This window comes from Schistocerca cancellata, chromosome 2, assembly GCF_023864275.1.
Source record: "Schistocerca cancellata isolate TAMUIC-IGC-003103 chromosome 2, iqSchCanc2.1, whole genome shotgun sequence".
Taxonomy (NCBI): Eukaryota; Metazoa; Arthropoda; class Insecta; order Orthoptera; family Acrididae; genus Schistocerca; species Schistocerca cancellata.
Genome location: NC_064627.1, coordinates 405,031,441 through 405,053,045, shown reverse-complemented (window position 1 = coordinate 405,053,045; position 21,605 = coordinate 405,031,441). Strand labels below are relative to the sequence as shown.

General features: G+C 44.3%; 1 protein-coding gene across 4 annotated transcripts in view; it reads right to left on the bottom strand.

Annotated features, from left to right (window-relative positions):
- LOC126161850 (sodium-dependent phosphate transporter 1-B) overlaps nucleotides 1–21,605 on the bottom strand; it is a 282,548-nt gene that overhangs the window by 149,902 nt on the left and 111,041 nt on the right. For all 4 annotated transcript variants that reach the window (XM_049917956.1, XM_049917960.1, XM_049917957.1 and 1 more), the window contains exon 2: nucleotides 9,916–9,952. The gene's annotated coding sequence lies outside the window, so the exon portion shown is untranslated. The remainder of the gene's footprint in view (nucleotides 1–9,915; nucleotides 9,953–21,605) is intronic.

Here is a 21,605-nt window from a genome sequence, read left to right as displayed (position 1 = left end):
GTGGGACAATCTTGACCAACTGTTCCTTGATGAACTTGTGGATAGTATGCCACGACGAATACAGGCATGCATCAATGCAAGAGGATGTACTACTGGGTATCAGAGGTACCGGTGTGTACAGCAGCGTGGACCACCAACTCTGGAGGTCTCGCTGTATGGTGATACAACATGCAAAGTGTGTTTTTCATGAGCAATAAAAAGGGTGGAAATGATGTTTATGCTGATTTCTATTCCAATTCTCTGTACAGGTTCCGGAGCTCTCGGAACCGAAGTGATGCGAAACTTTTGATGTGTACATACACACATACACTAATTTATCAATTTTCGACCATTAAGTAGTTTTATCCAAGGAAAAATCTACAGACAGAACGATAAAAACTATAGATCTCACCACTTGGGAATTAAAACTGCGTCTCTTAGTGAGGGATATGATTCAGATATCAGGATTTGAGTAATTTATGGTGCCGACTTCTCCAACGAACTAAACGCGAGACTAGAGTTCCTTTCCACCTTATTTCCGTCTCCAGCTCGTTAACAGAACGCCTGAGTCTCCATGCCGTACACTGCGGTACGGTCAGCGGCCAGCGGTCTCGAGGTTACGTCCCTGTCTCGTTACGCAGACGTTGGGCTTCGAGTCGCACTTCCCGAATATGCACTAGCTTCACACCTGTCAAAATGTTTGTCTTTTAAAGCAGTGGCTGACAACTGCTAAAATGTAATGAAACACAAATTCACTGAAACAAGTATATGTAACTTTAACAAGCGAATATTTAGGTGGTCTTAAGGCGTTGTAACCAAATGCCAATGAAAAGTAAGTACATACGAGGCGTGGGGGAAGAAGGAAACATTTCCCCTATCCTCTCTTGTCAATGCTCCCTGTCTATTAATAACCACATCGGCACTCTCAGAAGAAATTGTTCCAAGATTAATTGTTACACCACATAAACGCACAGCGACAAGATAATCCTTCTGATGTTATCAAGGTTTGTTTTTTAACCTCGGTGACTTTTCATTTTTGCAGAGAGCGTATACGAACGGAAGTCAGGTGTATGTTCCAAAACAATAGCAAGAGTGAAACTGTAAGCTATTAGTACTACTTGGCGCAAAGAACGAAACAAACACTACATTATTGACATTCCACCATTACAATATACAATCAAAACAGTTGACAAACGTCAAGATATAAGAGTGAACAATGGTTTGAATATTCATGACCATCAAGTGGAGACATTAAAGTAGAAAAAAAAACGGACCTATGCTAATGACAGAAAGCATTTGTAAGCATTTCAATTGAACTGGAATCACGCCACTCGGCTGCAAAACTGTTTTTATTGACAACAACATGTCATGTTTCAGTTTAGTTTCTTTGAACATGCACAGCACAGGAAATTATACATCGGTGACACCAATTCTGCACAGGCAAGCTATGACTAGAAAACATGGCGAACTAAAAATTCTAAGAAATATTCTGGGATCACAATCCATAGCCATCAGTTTCATGAGCAGCCAACAGATCACAAGAAACACAGCAATTCACAGCGTTATTTGAAAATGCAGGTTAAAATTGGAAAGGGTGGTGCGCCAAGGGATGAAAGCTGTGAGGCGCCGAATTTTGAGTTGAAAGTTACGGAAGCAGGATTAAGTAAAATATTGGGGAACCATGAAAAACGATAGAGGAGTCACAAAAGTGGAGAACGACCATAGATGATGATGTTGAAAACTGGGAATTATTCAATCCAAAGGTCAGCAATGACAAGTTAACAGGAGAAAACGGCGGGTAACTTGATCCCAATCCAGAATAAAGAAATCTCGCAGGGGATTAACGCAAGGCCAAAAAACTTCTTAAGTACTTCGTATAGGCCTATTTGGACCCTTTCGAACAAGTAACAACAAACTACAGCATATTTTTGAACACTGTACTGATATGTTTGGTTATGAGAAAACCGATATATAACGCAACTTTATGGGCCACAAATTAAAAACAGTAGGAGGGGAGAACAGCCACATTGGGGATTAGTGTCCGATCGCTGACGAAATAATTCGATACGGATCAGATGCCCGGAACGGACACGCTTGGGGAAGGAAATCTACGGCGTTCCTTGCAAAGCAAATAACGAAGCGTTCTCCTACTAAAGTAATATATGGAACTCACGGAAGACCTAAATATGGATTTATCTGATCCCTGTCCTCCCAAACGCTAGTCCAGCTCTGTGTGTTACTGCCCTCGGTACTGTCCACACAACACACAATGAAAGTAATGTGGCCATCAACTACAGAGTCTGAGCTTAACTAGGCGTGGTCCTATGGATGGAGGTTAGGGCGTCTCTATGATCTGTGGGCAGGATATCAGTGCAGTTTTTATGTTCAATATGAACACTGAAAATTAACATTTTCACGTACTAATGTCTCTTAAATCTGCGTTAAATGCCAGAAATAATCATCAAACAAAAATTGGGCTTCAAACCCCGAACTTTTTGATTAGAAGTCCGGTACTCGGGGAGACACCCACATTATTACAAAAGGGGTTATAGAGGTAGCCGGCCGGAGTGGCCGAGCGGTTCTAGGCGCTACAGTCTGGAACCGCGCGATCGCTACGGTCGCAGGTTCGAATCCTGCCTCGGGCATGGATGTGTATCATGTCCTTAGGGTTAGTTAAGTTCAAGTAGTTCTAAGTTCTAGGGGACTGGTGATCTCAGATGTTAATCCCACAGTGCTCAGAGCCATTTGAACCAATCTTTTTTCCGAGATAATGAACATACGAACAAGTATGAGGTGTAAGGCTATTTAAAAGTCAGCGTCGGCCACGCTGACACTTCTATGCGCAGGTCATTTGGAGGAAGTGTGCAGTGACATGTCTCACTTCGTCGCTTGTCTGAATTACACAAAATCAATCTACTACAATTGTTCGTGTTGTTTCCTATGATGTGAGGAGTATGTATTCTTTACGATACTACCAAAGACAGTTTGCAGAACGAAGCACAAATAGAAAAGTATATTTTTAACTCGTCAACAAACAACGCCAATATGTGAATCTTCGCACAGTCCATGCAGTGTCGCAGCGACTGCCTCAACGGGATTATAAAGTGGAAAACAATTTTCATGTAACTGAATGCGTCTCAACGATTACCGTAGAATAATTTCTGCACAGCTAGTCAGTGCAAAAGAGGCGTGTGGTGCCGTGACGTCGAACAGAGTCTGTAATTCGCAATGAGCAAGAGAATTCCATCTAGTAATGTATTCAAATTTGACCGCGAAGGAACCACAGTAGCCGCTGCTTTCATACATGGGAGGGGGAGGATTCAAACACTTACGAAGAGTTTCCGAGTTAACGTGTATAGCTTTAAGACTTAACTCATAGAACCAGTTGCAGGCAATCTGCACGGAGCACGGTTTCTTCAGTTTTAACAGGATATGTTGCAAGAGTATTCTGAGAGTGTTCCTTCGGAAAGTTTCGGAATATACCAGCAATAAGATGGAGGTCCTTCATACAGAAACTCTTTGTTCCTATCATCCGCGTTTGATCGATATCAGTGTGTTCTTGCGTAGAGACCAACGTCGCGCAAACTTTCCCCATTACTGTTTTTGTGAAACTCATCACAGACCAAGGTCTAGGGTGGAAGAAAGATCTAGCAAGGAAATAATTGAATGCTCTGACTTTAGTAGTGTTTTTTGTTCAGTTTGTCACAGGAGAAATGCTTAATATTCACGGATATGACAGGAACGATCATTCAAAGCAAAGTAAGTCTACTGTGAATCTTTTCTACTGAAAGAGCGCCCATAGCTCTTAAGGTATCAGTTTTACAGAGCCTATCTTTACTACATGTTTTGTTTCGAATGATCGTTCCTGCCTATCCCTGAGTATTGACCATTCCTCTTTGGACACTCTGTATACAATTTCTTCCTCGCATACATCGTTCCCATTCCTGATAGCTTAAAAATAAATAAATAAATAAATGTGTTTCGCAACCACTGAGAGTAGGGCTCTTCCACGTACGACTCTTCCGTTGCTTATTTAAAAAGAAAAAACTAAGAAAGAGACCTATACAGGGTGTTACAAAAAGGTACGGCCAAACTTTCAGGAAACATTCCTCACAAACAAATAACGAAAAGATGTTATGTGGACATGTGTCCGGAAACGCTTAATTTCCATGTTAGAGCTCATTTTAGTTTCGTCAGTATGTACTGTACTTCCTCGATACACCGCCAGTTGTGGGCCGACGAGAATCCGCACGCAATTGTGTAATCACGTCATCAACACAGATTTTCTGTGAACGTTTGGGCAGGCATTGTTGGTGATGTCTTGATTGGGCCCCATGTTCTTCCACCTACGCTCAATGGAGCACGTTATCATGATTTCATACGGGATACTCTACCTGTGCTGCTAGATGTGCCTTTACAAGTACGACACAACATGTGGTTCATGCACGATGGAGCTCCCGCACATGTCAGTCGAAGTGTTCGTACGCTTCTCAACAACAGATTCGGTTACCGATGGATTGGTAGAGGCGGACCAGTTCCATGGCCTCCACGCTCTCCTGACTTCAACCCTCTTGACTTTCATTTATGGGGGCATTTGAAAGCTCTTGTCTACACAACCCCGGTACCAAATGTAGAGACTCTTCGCGCTCGTATTGTGGACGGCTGTGATACAATACGCCGTTCTCCAGGGCAGCATCAGCGCATCAGGAATTCCATGCGACGGAGGGTGGATGCATGTATCCTCGCTAACGGAGGACATTTTGAACATTTCCTGTAACAAAGTGATTGAAGTCACGCTGGTACGTTCTGTTGCTGTGTGTTTCCATTCCATGATTAATGTGATTTAAAGAGAAGTAACAAAATGAGCTCTAACATGGAAAGTAAGCGTTTCCGGACACATGTCCACAAAACATTTTCTTTCTTTGTGTGTGAGGAATGTTTCGTGAAAGTTTGGCCGTACCTTTTTGTAACACCCTGTACAACTGATCGACGAACAGGTGACAGCAGTTACATATTCACTCCCAAAATAAATGCATTCCGTATTTGTCTGTGACTAAGTATCTAACTGACGACTGCCGCAGAAGCCTACGATCACACAAATGAACTGCACAGCTTTCCAGTAGGGGCATCGCTTTGAGCTATAGCGACGTTACTACAGAACGGCCCTTCACCTACGAAGCAGAAGTTGAAACAAACGCCTTAGAGCGGAAGTAGCATGTAACTGTATCGTCGGTACCGTTAAGAGTGCTGCAAGCCGATGCGTTGAAGCCTTTTCGCAAGATTTCGCACATGCTGTTTTGCCCGTGTCTGTGCCTAAATCATTTGGCCTGTTCAGAAACAGTGCACTGTAAGACACGAAGGCAAGCCTTTGGGCGTACAAGTGACAGAGCAACAGCTGCTGCGTATAGAAGCGGGGGCCTTTCTGACAGGGGTTCAGGTATCCACGGTGAGAGGCGGCGCTGGCGCTAGAAGCTGGAAGAAGGGTACAGCATTACAGAGCCGTCTTCGGCCGGAATCGGCCCGTCCGTAGAGGCAAGCGACCAGCGGAGTCCCGTCCTCCCGAGGCACGCGGCCATTGTCGCCGGTAATCCCGGGAAGGCGGCCAAATGGGGGGGCATTCAGCGCGTGGGACGGGCTGTCGCCGGCTCGTCTCATATTGATTGCTCCGTCCGAATCCGGCCCGACTGGCGGCGCCAAGGGCTTCCTCTGGCCCGCCACGGCGCCCCCACCCGCCTCGCTCACTCCGCCTTACCGGCCTATCCATCTGTTGATCTTGCGCTCCACCACTCAGCTGGTCGGCGGAGCTAACTAAACTGCGAAATGACGTCATGTCCTTCGCGTCCTGTCGCTTCTGGTCAGAATATCTTCGAAGGAGGTGTAACCTCTACATCTGTGCTCCACAAACCACCTTACGCTGTGTGGCGGAAGGTACTCTTTGTACCAGTCACTTCCCGCTTTCCAGTTTCAGTCGCGAATGTTCTGCGTTATTGTTGACAGACCTCCACGTGAGCCCGAATCTCTAATTTTACTTCCATTGTCTCTTCGTGAGATTATACACTTGTAGAATTTTAGAACATGTTTTTTCCCCGCGTATCATGTCATTTCTGGAAACCCAGAATCTACTCTGTAGGAATCAACATGGATTCCGGAAACAGCGATCGTGTGAGACCCAACTCGCTTAATTTGTTCATGAGACCCAGAAAATGTTAGATACAGGCTCCCAGATAGATACCATTTTCCTTCACTTCCGGAAGGCGTTCGACACAGTTCCGCACTGACGCCGGATAAAGTAGGAGCCTACGGAATATCAGACCAGGTCTGTGGCTGGATTGAAGATTTTTTAGCAAACAGAACACAGCATGTTGTTCTCAATGGAGAGACGTCTACAGACGTTAAAGTAACCTCCGGCGTGCCACAGGGGAGTGTTATGGGACCATTGCTTTTCGCAATATATATAAATGACTTAGTAGATAGTGTCGGAAGTTCCATGCGGCTTTTCGCGGATGATGCTGTAATATACAGAGAAGTTGCAGCATTAGAAAATTGTAGCGAATTGCAGGAAGATCTGCAGCGGATAGGCACTTGGTGCAGGGAGTGGCAACTGACCCTTAACACAGACAAATGTAATGTATTGCGAATACATAGAAAGAAGGATACTTTATTGTATGATTATATGATAGCAGAACAAACACTGGTAGCAGTTACTTCTGTAAAATATCTGGGAGTATGTGTACGGAACGATTTGAAGTGGAATGATCGTATAAAATTAATTGTTGGTAAGGCGGGTGCCAGGTTGAGATTCATTGGGAGAGTCCTTAGAAAATGTAGTTCATCAACGAAGGAGGTAGCTTACAAAACACTCGTTCGACCTATACTTGAGTATTGCTCGTTCAGTGTGGTATCCGTACCAGGTCGGGTTGACAGAGGATGGTTCAAATGGCTCTGAGCACTATGGGACTCAACTGCTGTGGTCATAAGTCCCCTAAAACTTAGAACTACTTAAACCTAACTAACCTAAGGACAGCACACAACACCCAGCCATCACGAGGCAGAGAAAATCCCTGACCCCGCCGGGAATCGAACCCGGGAACCCGGGCGTGGGAAGCGAGAACGCTACCAAACGACCACGAGATGCGGGCGGTTGACAGAGGAGATAGAGAAGATCCAAAGAAGAGCGGCGCGTTTCGTCACAGGGTTATTTGGTAAGCGTGATAGCGTTAGGGAGATGTTTAGCAAACTCAAGTGGCAGACTCTGCAAGAGAGGCGCTCTGCATCGCGGTGTAGCTTGCTGTCCAGGTTTCGAGAGGTTGCGTTTCTGGATGTATCGAATACAATCCTGGAAATTGAAATAAGAACACCGTGAATTCATTGTCCCAGGAAGAGGAAACTTTATTGACACATTCCTGGGGTCAGATACATCACATGATCACACTGACAGAACCACAGGCACATAGACACAGGCAACAGAGCATGCACAATTTCGGCACTAGTACAGTGTATATCCACCTTTCGCAGCAATGCAGGCTGCTATTCTCCCATGGAGACGATCGTAGAGATGCTGGATGTAGTCCTGTGGAACGGCTTGCCATGCCATTTCCACCTGGCGCCTCAGTTGGACCAGCGTTCGTGCTGGACGTGCAGACCGCGTGAGACGACGCTTCAACCAGTCCCAAACATGCTCAATGGGGGACAGATCCGGAGATCTTGCTGGCCAGGGTAGTTGACTTACACCTTCTAGAGCACGTTGGGTGGCACGGGATACATGCGGACGTGCATTGTCCTGTTGGAACAGCAAGTTCCCTTGCCGGTCTAGGAATGGTAGAACGATGGGTTCGATGACGGTTTGGATGTACCGTGCACTATTCAGTGTCCCCTCGACGATCACCAGTGGTGTACGGCCAGTGTAGGAGATCGCTCCCCACACCATGATGCCGGGTGTTGGCCCTGTGTGCCTCGGTCGTATGCAGTCCTGATTGTGGCGCTCACCTGCACGGCGCCAAACACGCATACGACCATCATTGGCACCAAGGCAGAAGCGACTCTCATCGTTGAAGACGACACGTCTCCATTCGTCCCTCCATTCACGCCTGTCGCGACACCACTGGAGGCGGGCTGCACGATGTTGGGGCGTGAGCGGAAAACGGCCTAACGGTGTGCGGGACCGTAGCCCAGCTTCATGGAGACGGTTGCGAATGGTCCTCGCCGATACCCCAGGAGCAACAGTGTCCCTAATTTGCTGGGAAGTGGCGGTGCGGTCCCCTACGGCACTGCGTAGGATCCTACGGTCTTGGCGTGCATCCGTGCGTCGCTGCGGTCCGGTCCCAGGTCGACGGGCACGTGCACCTTCCGCCGACCACTGGCGACAACATCGATGTACTGTGGAGACCTCACGCCCCACGTGTTGAGCAATTCGGCGGTACGTCCACCCGGCCTCCCGCATGCCCACTATACGCCCTCGCTCAAAGTCCGTCAACTGCACATACGGTTCACGTCCACGCTGTCGCGGCATGCTACCAGTGTTAAAGACTGCGATGGAGCTCCGTATGCCACGGCAAACTGGCTGACACTGACGGCGGCGGTGCACAAATGCTGCGCAGCTAGCGCCATTCGACGGCCAACACCGCGGCTCCTGGTGTGTCCGCTGTGCCGTGCCTGTGATCATTGCTTGTACAGCCCTCTCGCAGTGTCCGGAGCAAGTATGGTGGGTCTGACACACAGCGGTGAAAATTATTACCACCAGCAGAATTCGAACCGGCTACCTCGAAATCGAGCGCCACCGCACAAACGTGCCTTAGCGACCTTTTTTTTTTCTTCTTCTTTTCATTTCGGCTGCGCAGGCTGGTTCCATACTGGGTATAACACGGTGCACACGCCTAACCTTAGAGTGGTAATAAAACGTAATATGGTAATTCCTCGCCTGCCGAGCAACGTAGCGATGTGATAAGCGAATGTGTATTGCGAGAAGGTGTGCAAAGAGCCTCCTCCAAACTCCACGAAGTGGCCACCATCAAAACGCCTGTTTATGGACATCCGCGTTCGCACTCCACGTCAAGCAGCACTTGCGTCATAACCACAGCAGTAGCCTTATTACTTCCCTTTAAATCCTTACAAGCTACCCAAATTGCCAGCACATGTACTAGCCTACGGCTGATTACATGGGCTAATGATGACCGTTTCTGGTTTATACTACCCTGTCCACACAGAGGTCATTAGACACGAAGCAACTGCACTGTCCGTTTATTATAGTCACTGTCCTCGAGATAAGTGTTTTATATTCACTGTCTTACTCGTCTTGAAATTTTACATGTAAGGGTGAATTTCCTAACTCTTATCACAGTTCATACCGTTAGCAATCGGCTGTTTTCTTCGCATTAAACGGAAGTGAAATTAATCATAGTAGCATATATTATTCGTCATGGAACTAGAGTTTTTAATACGTCGAATACAGGTAATTTGCGCAGTTTAGAATGAAACAGTTTGCCTTTGGGACAGGCAGACCAACCGCAACGACGTAAGGAAACCCCATGAAAACAGATCACTAAGTCTGGAAGGAGAAAAATTTCTCAGAACTTATATTCTGCATTTCTCTTGTTTTTCAGCTCGATTGGATTCTTCTGTTTGATTTTTTTTTTTTTAATTTTGGTATCACCACCAGCACCACCACTACTGCTACGAGTACTGAGCGGAGAGATGGAAAGCGTTTTACATCGTGGCAAAAATAATTCGTAGATACGTGCAGAAGCTATTCTCGCATGAATTGTACTCTCGGATGCTAAGCACAAATACAAGATGTCACAGAAGCTCCAAGTCACAGAAGCGATTCCTACTTCAAGACCAATGTCCGTCACAATGATTCACGAGAAGCAGTATCTCCTCGAAATATTTCACAACGACACGGCCTTGAGAGATACGCAAAACACAGATCCAAGTACTCACCTTGAAAAGGAGCGGATGGCACCAATGAGTGTCGAACCTGTAAACAATGGAAAAAAGAATCAAATATTGTACTACTTCAAGGAGCAAAGCTGCTTTAGTCGCCAGTTGCAACATGTTATCGACATGCGTACTGCAAGCCATGTGCTTTATGTGTAATTTGCTTTTGTGTCAAGTACTAACATGCAAATCCTTGTAATGTGTAAATACAGTTTAGTTTGGCAATCTCTAAAGTAGCAGGTACATGCAATTCAGATGCAGGAACTTCCTCATCGCTTTTCTGACAAGAAGAGAAAATGTGTTTAAATTCTTATGGGACTTAACTGCTAAGGTCATCAGTCCCTAAGCTTACACACTACTTAACCTAAATTATCCTAAGGACAAACACAGACACACACACACACACACACACACACACACACACACACACACACACACACACACACACACACGCCCGACGGAGGACTCCAACCTCCGCCGGGAGCAGCCGCACAGTCCATGACTGCAGCGCCTGAGACCGCTCGGCTAATCCCGCGCGGCTGACAAGAAGAGAGTTTTCATTATTGTTTATGCCATCGCTTATAACTCGAAATATTTTTCTGGAGGCCAGTTCTATTACTATGCACTGTTCTACTCAGCATTACTTGAAGTAACACATGGTGCAAGTTTCCAGGAGCAGAGGACAATAAAAACACGTAATATATGCAGCCATGTCACCAGCTGTTGCATGATTGTTGAAATAGCCGTATGGGTTAAGTGTGTGTCAAATCGGGCAGTTATTCGATATCTAACAGGGACGCCTAGCGTAGCCATGAAATGTCAGCGAACATTGTGTGACAGTTTTTTCCCCACGACTTGATGTGTCACCTCTAGATGTTTCATGCAAAGACTTTGAAACACAGTGTAAAGATATTAGCTAGAACAGTGTTAGCATCATTCTCAGGGTATTCCACTGGAAATTGACTGACTAGATCAAGGCAAAGAGGGTGCGAAGTGTTGCCGATTTCATCGACCTTGTGACCCATACCCACTTCTTGCGGAAATTGTCATCACTACGGAGGGGACTTGGCGCTACTAGTTCGAATCGGCATAGGGCAGGCAACTATGACAGTCTCTGTTAACAGTTGTCTGCACCACATACAATGGACTTCCAATGACACACATCATCAACGCAGCAAATTATTCCCAAAGGAGCGTTTGCTACAAATTTCCAGTTGCTTTACAATGAAGTATGCTTTGGTCAACTGCGATTACTATGAAGGCGAATTAACTTATCTCGATTGTATTTACTGTTCTTTTTATACCGTGCATGCTGTAGTGAAACGGTTTGCATGTGTCTCCAACGGCACAAGTGAATCAATCAGTTCCGCCGAAAGACGTATAATGGATGTGACTTTCTTTCTTTTGTAGACTGTGCAGCTTGTTATGATTTGCACCTCTTGTCGAAAATGGTCAATCCGTATTATCCTTGGGCGCCCAACGGCCTTCGTCCACTTCACAGACGTCTACATTTGCTTCCTGTCCTATACTCAGTTGTCTTCTTCTGATTTTCGTTTGCGCTGTCGGACAAGTTCCTTTTTCACTGTGACGCATATCTAAATTCTCTACGTCTTTATCATTATCATCAGACACTGGAAGCAACGCCGTGTTTATGTACCCAGCCTTCTCTATCCCTAGCTATCTCCGTCATCTGGCTGCAGTTGTTGCAGTTCATTTCACTGATAATACTTTGTAATGTTTTTTCGCCAGTATTTTTCCACCTAATATTTTTTATGGAACTGTTTTGTCGAACATGGTGTCCAATAAATTTAGTTTATCTCTATAGTCTCTTAGTGTCTGCTCATCAGATTTCCTTTCAGACTAAGACTTTTTGTGGCTCGTCCCCAGAGTTACATTTCTACTGCTTCAATTTCTTTCTTGTTTCCCCCCAGTCCACCCTAAAACGGAAGAAAAATAATTTATTTCTGCTTCTACCGCAAAATATTTCTATTAACATGTGTGACAGGTTTCGATGCCTTTACGCACTGTCATCGGATCTAAAAACGAGGGAACAGTGAGTGCGGATAGGACAAACCGGCCGCGTTCGGGATGGAAATAAATTACTGTGTTACTAGCAGTACTGCTGCCGCTACATCCCACTGATGACATCACGATTTCAGAGAAAGCCAAAGATTTACAACATTACATTACAGTCAGTCTCGTTCCTTCGGAGTACTGCAATTGAATATATTTTACGAACAAGCATTTCTCGCTTTTGCCGTCCTAAGCGTACTGCAAATTACCACACTTTTTCACCAGATGCGTTTCGCTTTATTGATAAATCGTTGTCAATGTGAAAAGGAACAGAAAACGCCTATTGCTTCCTCCTTCAGTCGCCAGCAGAAGACTGAAGTTGATAACCTGTAACCAGTTTCATTACTGACGTTTTTACGGCTTCTATAAGCCCACTTTATCCTTAATTGCATTTGTTTTCTATTTGGGCTTTAACTTCGTTAAACTCTCTACAACAGGTATCTTCACAAAGATTCCATTGTGGCTGTATATGTTTAGTATTCCACCACAAACAAAGAAACGTTGAAGTAATTTTTCATCAGCTAAACATGTAGAACGAGAATGAGACGAAACGGTATGCAGGTGCAGCAGCTGATTGCATTTTTAAATCTTGTTATCTGATGCACACGTCTACGACGGTTGCGTTGAAGTAATAAATACGAAGGGTAGTCAGTAAATAATGTAACACTTTTTCTTGGCCAATTTCGGTTGAAAAAATACGGAATTGGTTGTACAGTATCCTGAAATATTCCTGCTTCATCCCCTGTAGTTTCATGAAGTTCCTATAGGTGGTGGCACTGTACGTAGCCTTCAAAATGTTGTCTGCAGTGGAGGTGCGTTCTAAGCAGATAACTGTCATCGAGTTTCTTTTGGCGAAAAACCAGAGCAATACAGATATTCATAGGCGCTTGCAGAATATATATGGAGACCCGGCAGCGAACAAAAGCATGGTGAGCCGTTGAGCGAGGCGACCTTCACTCGCGAACAAGGCGCGCAAACGTGTCCAATCTCCCGCGTGCTGGCTGACCGCATACAGCTTGTGATTCCTGCAGCATTGTTTTCTTTCTTATCCAGCCTACAGCCAGGATCACCTCCCGACTTCCATCTATGGCCGAAGAAGGATGCAGTATGCGAATGATGATGATATCGAGGCAGCAGTGTATCAGTAGAGTGGTACCATGCAGGCATACAGGTTTTCCCAGTGAAGAGGCGTAGGGCTGTCGCATTGAAGGGAGATTATATTGAAAAATAGAGGTTTGTAGCCTAAAGAGTGTTGAGTAATACTTTACATTCGAAACCGGAATAAAACCAACCCGCCTCCAGATAAAGATGTGTTGCATTACTTATTGAACGCCCCCTCGTATTTAGGAAACATTTCAGCTTCTCACAGCGCACAGCGTCTCCATGCGAACAATGTGTGTGTGTGTGTGTGTGTGTGTGTGTGTGTGTGTGTGTGGTGTGTGTGTGTGACTTAGGGTGGTGATTGCGGAAACAGCTGACAGCGGTGCCAAGTAGCAGCGGCCCGCCCCACCGGAGCGTTGCTGCGATCGGTCAAAGGTCAGCGTCGAAGTACATGGCAGCGCCCTCCGGGGGCCGGACGGATTGGTTCGCTACCGGTCACGACACGGCAGTTGCAACGCGCCACAGCTTCCACATCTGACAGGACTGTTCACCCGGACAAATCCTCATTGGGGAATTCGCCGTAGTTCCGCCATCACGAGTATAAATAAACCAGATTGGCCGAATCGATATGCAGCGTAAATTAGACTTTCCTCGAAAAGCGAATTGTACTTTTCATTTGAAATTAATTAACCGGGCAAAATAATTACAGGAACAGTGCATTTTTAGCACCGCCCTCTATCAGAATCAGTAGGGGACTATTTCCTATTTCGCAGACAAAGGATATTAATTTAGCAAACATTCGTTTCTTCGATGCAGAAGCTACACAGTCAACGAAAAAAAGAAAAAAAAGAAAAAAGACATAATTCCAGTAAAACTACTTTCAAAGAAGGTATGTAAAACGAGTCCGCAGTTTCGAATGTGGTGGTTTTCTCTCTGTACTCCCTGTAACTTACGAGTAATTCACTTTGCAGCGTAATCGTGTGGATGAAGCTGTAGATCGCCAGCGTTTTCCTCCGAATGTGGAAATATGTTGTTGATAATCACACCGACACAGGGAGAAAGGATCATTATAATAAAATAAATCAGAACTCACTCGGAAACATTCAACTGTTTGTTTTTCGCGAGCGCTGTTAGAGAGTGGAACGGTAGAGAAATAGAGTGAAAGTGCTTCGATGAACCCTCTGCCATTGTGAATTGCACAGTAATCAGGTAGATGTAGATCTAATTTTGCCATTTTTGCGTGACTGCAATGAACTCTGAATTCACAACGTAAATATAAAAGCACTGATAGCAAAACAAAAAATATGTAATTTTGAAGTTTAGCTTCTCGTCGAGGTGTCTTTAGAGGGAGACTACCAGCTCAAATTAAATCAGTATAGTGAAATAAATCAGCAGCTGCCTTTCCAAAAACCGAGAGCGGGGCGCAGGGGTTAGCACACTGGAACCGCATTCGGTAGGAAGACAGTTCAAACCCGCACCCAGCCGTCCTGATTTAGGTTTTCCGTGATTTCCCTAAATCGCTTCAGGGAAATGCCGGGATGATTCCTCTGAAAGAGCACGGCCGACTTACTTCCTCATGCTCCCTAACCCGACGGAACCGACGACCTCGCTGTTTGGTCTCCTCCCCAAATCGACCAACAAGCCTTCTCAAAAGGAACCGTACTGGCATTCACTGTACATGATTTGTGGAAAATCAGCAAGAACTGGAACCGAATTTGAACCTAGCTCCCCCGAATACGAAAACAGCGGCACCAATGTGTGTAGAATGCGCATAGCTAATTCTGTCTTGGAGTCAAGACACGGCGAGGAGGAGGAGAATAAAGCTATTCTAGGTGATTATAGTAATTACCACTGCCTCAAAACACTGACGGCATAGGGTAAGACTATAAAATTTAACATGTTGCACGAAATCATCGTGCACATTTAAAAAAGAAAAACAAAAGCACAAGCTGAACTTGCGTTCAATTGAACTGAAGGGACACTTCCCCATTTTCGATGAACATGATGTATTACGAAGAAGCACTCGGCGTGTGGTCTACGATGATGACCATGAAAAAGGTTGGTGATTTGAGAACGGTGAGTAGAGGGGGCACCAGTCTTACTTGAATGCGTAGCTTTAAAGAATGTGAGCAACATTGGAACAAAGCAGTATTTGCTGTACAGTTTCATGTCATTAGTACACTTTGTGATCCTGTCCAAACGATTACGCACGATACGCTGGAACACATAGGCGAAGAAATTATTCCGCTGTGAAGTGTGTTCCGTACTGTTCAAAATGGTTCAAATGGCTCTGAGCACTATGGGACTTAACATCTATGGTCATCAGTCCCCCAGAACTTAGAACTACTTAAACCTAACTAACCTAAGGACAGCACACAACACCCAGTCATCACGAGGCAGATCCGTACTGTTACACTGTTTACTGATTACTGGTTCCCGCCAGAAGAAGTAGGCACTCAAATAAGGTCTCTAGCGTTACTCACTGAGGACGGAATAATTACATAACCCTCTACCGGCCAATAAGACAGACAGTAAGAATATTGTGTTTTCGTTGATTTCATTAAGTTTCACGTCTTCGTCAGAATTCGCACTCATATCTGGAAAGCACTCTACGTATGTTGGCAGCGACCGTGAAGATGAAAAATCGTGCGGACAACCTACTACAGACTAGCCAAATATTCCGAAATAAAATCCGACGGGGGTTAAAATAACTTCGTCATACACCAGCGTCCAAAACGGAGAAAATCTTCGAATGTATTAGATTAATTTTTCGTTCCATAGATCCGTGCTGAGGAGATCCTCGTGGATGTGGAACATGTCAATTTTTTAAAGCAGAAATAACAATACTAATAGTATGAGTATATACAACACATCATTTGTTTCTATTAAAAAATTCGTCAATGGAATAGAAGGAGTTGGCCACTAGTAAGTCTTTCAGGTTCCTTTTAAACTGATCTTTATTTGTAACAATTTTTTATGTTTGCTGGCAAATTATAGAAGATGAATGTTTCTGAGTAGTGGATCCCTTTTTGAACTAAAGTAAGTGCTTTTAAGTCCTTGTGCAGATCATTTTTGTTCCTGTTATTGTATGTATGAACTGAGCTGTTTGTTGGAAAAAGAGATATTATTTAGGACAAATTTCAAAAAGGAGTAAATATACTGAGAAACAGTAGTTAGTATACCCACTTATTTGAAGAGGTTTCTACAGGACGTCCGTGAATTTACGCCACAAATAATACGTATTACACGCCTTTGGACTCTGAAAACTTTTGTTTGACTTGAAGAGTTACCCCAAAAATATTATACCATATGACATTATGGACTGAGAGTATGGCAAAGTTGGCAAACTTTTTCATTTTTATGTCGCCTACATCTGCTAAAACTCGAATTGCATAATACGGGCAAATCATGTGAGAGTAACTGTTTTTGGTCATCATCGACTACTTATCCCAAGAAGCATACATCATGTAGCTTCTTATATACACAAAATTTTGCGCAAGTTCGAAGATCTGATTCTCAAATTTACTTCAAAAATTTATAATGGTTGTACGGGGATCAAATTTCGCGACATTCAGATTAAGTCAAAAACAAATAGTAGTCGCAGATAAAAATACCCGTGAAAAACTAAAGATAGGAAAATAACTATTAAGAAGGTGGAGTGCTGGATCTCAACGCCACGTCAGAATTCTCAAACAACCGACAAAGCAACCAATAAACATAAAAATTAAGAATAAGGCACTCATAGTGACGAGATACTAAATCACGAAAATCCTTAACTAATAAAAGGAACGACCTGCCGAGGCGAAGGGGAAAGAAAGAGGGGGAAAACGTTTTGAATAACTAATGTTTTTCCTCTGGCGGAGCAGTAGAAACCTAAGGTTTTAAGAATTACCAACAGAAGAACTGTAATTACTGAGAAAATCGTTTCAGTCACACTAATCACATTTAGGCCTACGCGTAGATAAGTAAGTCTGCAACAGATGTGTCTTTCTTTCGTAGATGAAGTAGTTCCATGTATTTAACGCTACAGTTATCCTACAAGCTATAGTAGAGTAAGATGTAATCATACATTAACTTTTCAGCAGACTACGACTGAAGCGACGATGTAAGCGTCGTGTGAACTGTATAGAGAACTGTAATGTCACTGCTTGCACATTTACTTAAAAACGATATGAAACAAAACTCTTAGAAACAAGAATTCGTGAATGCTCAGGCAACGGAACGATAAAGAAACGCCTCATGTAACAGCTGAATGCTCCTCAGAAAGTGGAACCGAGTGAAAATTAGCGCATGTCACGCATCCGTTCATTCCCAGCGATCTTTTATTTGTGCTCAGAAAGAATCCGGAACAAACGTGCTTTTCGTTGACAGTTTAGCACTCATTTCGAAAATTAAAAGTTGCAATTAGAATTTAACAGTTAAACTAAAACTCTAGGGAACCGAGGACTTAACATAGACCCCACGGGGAGTGTATGTGGAATGCATCGCACAGGACATAGATGAGAAAATGAGGGGAACTCCAAGTATCTTCGAAGTCTTTGCCTACTTAATAGTACCTTTTTTTTCTCTTTTTGTCAGACGGGACAGGTCTAATAGTTTGGAGCGCTCGCGCTATATGGTAATCTCTGACTTCAGTCTACTCTCATCCTTCTTACTTCTGGTCATTTAACTGCGAATATCTGCCAGATACCTTAAGTTTGGTGTATCTAGGTCGCTCTAACATGTAAGTTATAAGAGTATGCTCTAGTTTCCCTTAGAGCAGGGATATGCTGGTTAACAACACAACCATTGTGTAACATCGATTTCAGGAACGTTCCTAAAATTTATTTTAGAACAGATCCACTAGTGAGCAGACAAAGAAAGTAAGACATCTGTAGGCAAATCCGTCGTTAATAATGGTATGGAGACGCAGAAAGTGGAATGGATACGGAGAGGAGAAGGCAGGATACTGGAGTGCTCAGATACACGAAGAGATGGGTGTGGATGACAACATTCATTGGTCTTGATTTTTGGGCAACGGAACTTCACTTATTTATAATTTTTTAGAAACGTGAATGTCATTGGAGAGACTCCAAGAGATGGAAAAGACGTGCTCGACACAATACGTGGGACGTACAGTTTTGCCTGAAATGGATAAGTAAATGTGCGTTTTTCTAATGAACACAGCCGAGGCAGAAAATACGTCTTAAGAAATATTTGTTTGCGACCAAATAAGTTTTACATTTTAGATTCTTCAGTGTTGTCCCGACGAAGTCTTCTGTGCTATGCCGTTACGTCATCTTACAGCTCTAAATCACTAACTCTGAAGGCTGCAATAGACGTTTCCTGTTGTAGGCAACGTTTGTTTTCGTGCTCCATCTTCCTACAGGTACCAGTCCGCTGAAAGCGCCCGCCGTAGTGACTGGGAGGAACGACTGGCAGTTAGCAACTGCTGTCACGCAACGGACCAACTGTCGCTGGAACTGCTCGACAGTGATCGATTCCCTGTCGCAATCGCTGCGGCTCGACCGCTGAAACAACTATCTGACGGTCAGGTTGCGACTGCCATGTGTGGTATATAGCGTGCGCGGTAGGGCCCGTATCTTATTTCCGTTATCATGTCGAAGAAACGGCAACAACAATGATCGTCTAGTACAGAACGTTTTGTATGATCATAAGCACAAGGTTTTCAGAAAGGTGTTTCGAAAGGGTAACGTATGGAGATCATTTTTCCGAGCTTCGATTATGCTGTTAAAGCCGTATCCTTTTGGCACAGCCATAGCAGCTCAGACTCGATGCACACGAGCGATTCAAATCATTCCGAGCTCGATGTGTTATTTCCCGGCGCGTTTTAGCAATACACGTGAAACAGTGGATCCACACATTACTGCGGTGAAGCTGCGGACTTGCCGCGAGGCCGCACAGAGAGACTCGTGCTGTCCAACAGTTGTTGCTTCGCAGCAATCTAGAGGGTTGCCGCGAAGCAGCAGTCGCCGTGGGAGAATTGGACTGTGCACACGTGTTCACAACATTAACACACTGCTGTCTGATTCCGGGTTTACTCGTGTTTCGCCAGCCTTCCTTTACCGAAGGCTCTCTATGTAACTCTTTCTGCGCACTATCGGTGGACGCAACCTGCTGTGATACATTTTAACTATTTCATCGATTTGTATTTTTAAACCAGTACTCAACGTATCAAACTTGGCCTTCATGTCTCTCATATAGCATTTTCACTGTATTTCGATAATTCGTATTGATGCTTTTTCCGTCTTTAAGTTCCTCCACCTTTGAGAGATTGCCCTATTCGTAAAACGGAAGGAAATCGACTGAAATATTTCAGAGGTTTTCAACGATGGCGTCCCTAGTGAGAAAGAAGAACCGTATGACTGTGTGAAGGAATGAAACTTCCTGGAAGATTAAAACTGAGTGCCGGACCGAGACTCGAACTCGGAACCTTTCCCTTTCGCAGCAAGTGCTCTACCGTCTGAGCTACCTAAGCAGATTCACGCCCCATCCTCACAGCTTTACTTCTGCCAGTATCTCGTCTCCTACCTTCCAAATTTTACAGAAGCTCTCCTGCGAACCTTGCAGAACTAGCACTCTTGAAAGAAAGGATGTTGCGGAGACTTCGCTTAGCCACAGATTGGGGGGATGTTCCAGAATGAGATTTTCACTCTGCAGCGGAGTGTGCGCTGATATGAAACTTCCTGGCAGATTAAAACTGTGTGCTGGACCGAGACTCGAACTCGGGCCTTTGCCTTTCGTGGGCAAGTGCTCTGCCATCTGATCTACCCAAGCACGACTGACGCGCCGTCCTCACAGCCTTACTTCTACCAGTACCTCGTTTCCTACCTTCCAAACTTTACAGAAGCTCTGCTTGGGTAGCTCAGATGGTACAGCACTAGCCCGCGAAAGGCAAAGGTCCGAGTTCGAGTCTCGGCCCGGCACGCAGTTTTAATCTGCCAGAAAGTTTCATATCAGCGCACACTCCACTGCAGAGTGAAAATCTCATTCTGATGTGAATGAATGTTTTCATGGTTTCGAGGGCGGTTCCAGTGGTGGTGGCATTAGAATTGTTTGGAAGCAAGAAGTGGCAGTGTTTTCAAGTGATTCCGACAGTAACAAGTCTTGTCAGAAATAACACATTTAATTTCAACGGTAACCGGTTTCAATCATGAAGACATTGTAACACTGAGATTTCGGTAAATGTCTGGGGCGGGTTTCCAGTTGGTATTCTTGTGTCGGAGCTTGGAAATTTACTTATTTGATGCTCAGTCTTGCATGAATTATGACGTCTGTCTGCCCTCGCCTTCCGGAGGTGGCCGTAGCGTTTGTGCCGTTGGCCCTGGATAACGGCTTGTTATCCACTACCGATTCACCGGGTGGCTAGCCCATGTCGGCAGAGTACGGGTGTGCGGCGTGGTGTTCCGACTCGGGTCTTGCGCGGCCTCCACGCTTACCACAACAAATAAGTTCTTATTTAAACTTATAGCATTCGGACTTACGTTTAAATCAAGATGCCCGCCACTGTATTTTTTTTAAGCCACCAAGCCTTGACTCCGCCAGCTCGGCCTTGTATTGTTGCTTGATGTGAAGATCTTTAAATTCTTAACTGTGGATTGTTGTAAATTTTAAAGTCTTTGTTACCTTCCATCCCAAAATTGTTAGTGCCCAAAGGGAGTTCCTGAGCTTTGTCATCCTGGACATGTAAATTTTAAAATATTGTCAGATGCTGAACTTGTAAAGTATTGAATATTGTTACGTGCCTGTTTGTAAAGTAGTTTAAGTTATTTTAATTGTAATTGTAAAAATTATTGTAAATACAGGCCAGCTTTCTTATTTGAAGTTTACTATCTAATGAGTGGTTTCCAAATTGTTATAGTAATGCTCTTTCTGGAATTGTAGTGAAGTCAGATTTGTCTGATTGGAATCTTGCGGATGCCTAAAGGGCTCTGGAGTTTTATTTTTACAAACATTAAACTTATTCTGAAGAGGTATTACTTGTCCTGAGAAAGGAAAAATTATTATTGTAAGTTTCGTGCTTTTGGTTTGCTGTCCTGAAATCAATCTGACAGTTGCTACTGACATATGTTATTGATTTTTTCGATATATCTTGTTAAATAAAGGATTACCAACTACTGTGAGGCAACAAATGGCATTCCATGAACTCAACCTGGTCCTTCCTCCCGCCCGTTAAGTTGTATCCTGGGGCGTCCAATGAGATTTCACATATTTAGGCTTTTTCTATGTAAAACTTAACATACCTGTTTGCTTTAGGATATACCACGATCTCGTGTAACCTTTTTTTTGTCTAACGTAAAGTAAACACAAAGATTAAGACGATACGAAAGCATAAAATCCGTTTTCTTAATAGGAGCGAGGTCGGCCAAAATAGGCTAACTGGACGATGTTAGCGGGGTTAGTCCTCCCTCGGGCATTTGTGTACGTGTCCGCGTTGTTCTTAGCGTAAGTTAGATTAAGTAGTGTGTGAGCGTAGGGACCGATGACCTCGGCAGTTTGGTCCCATAGGAACTTGCCAC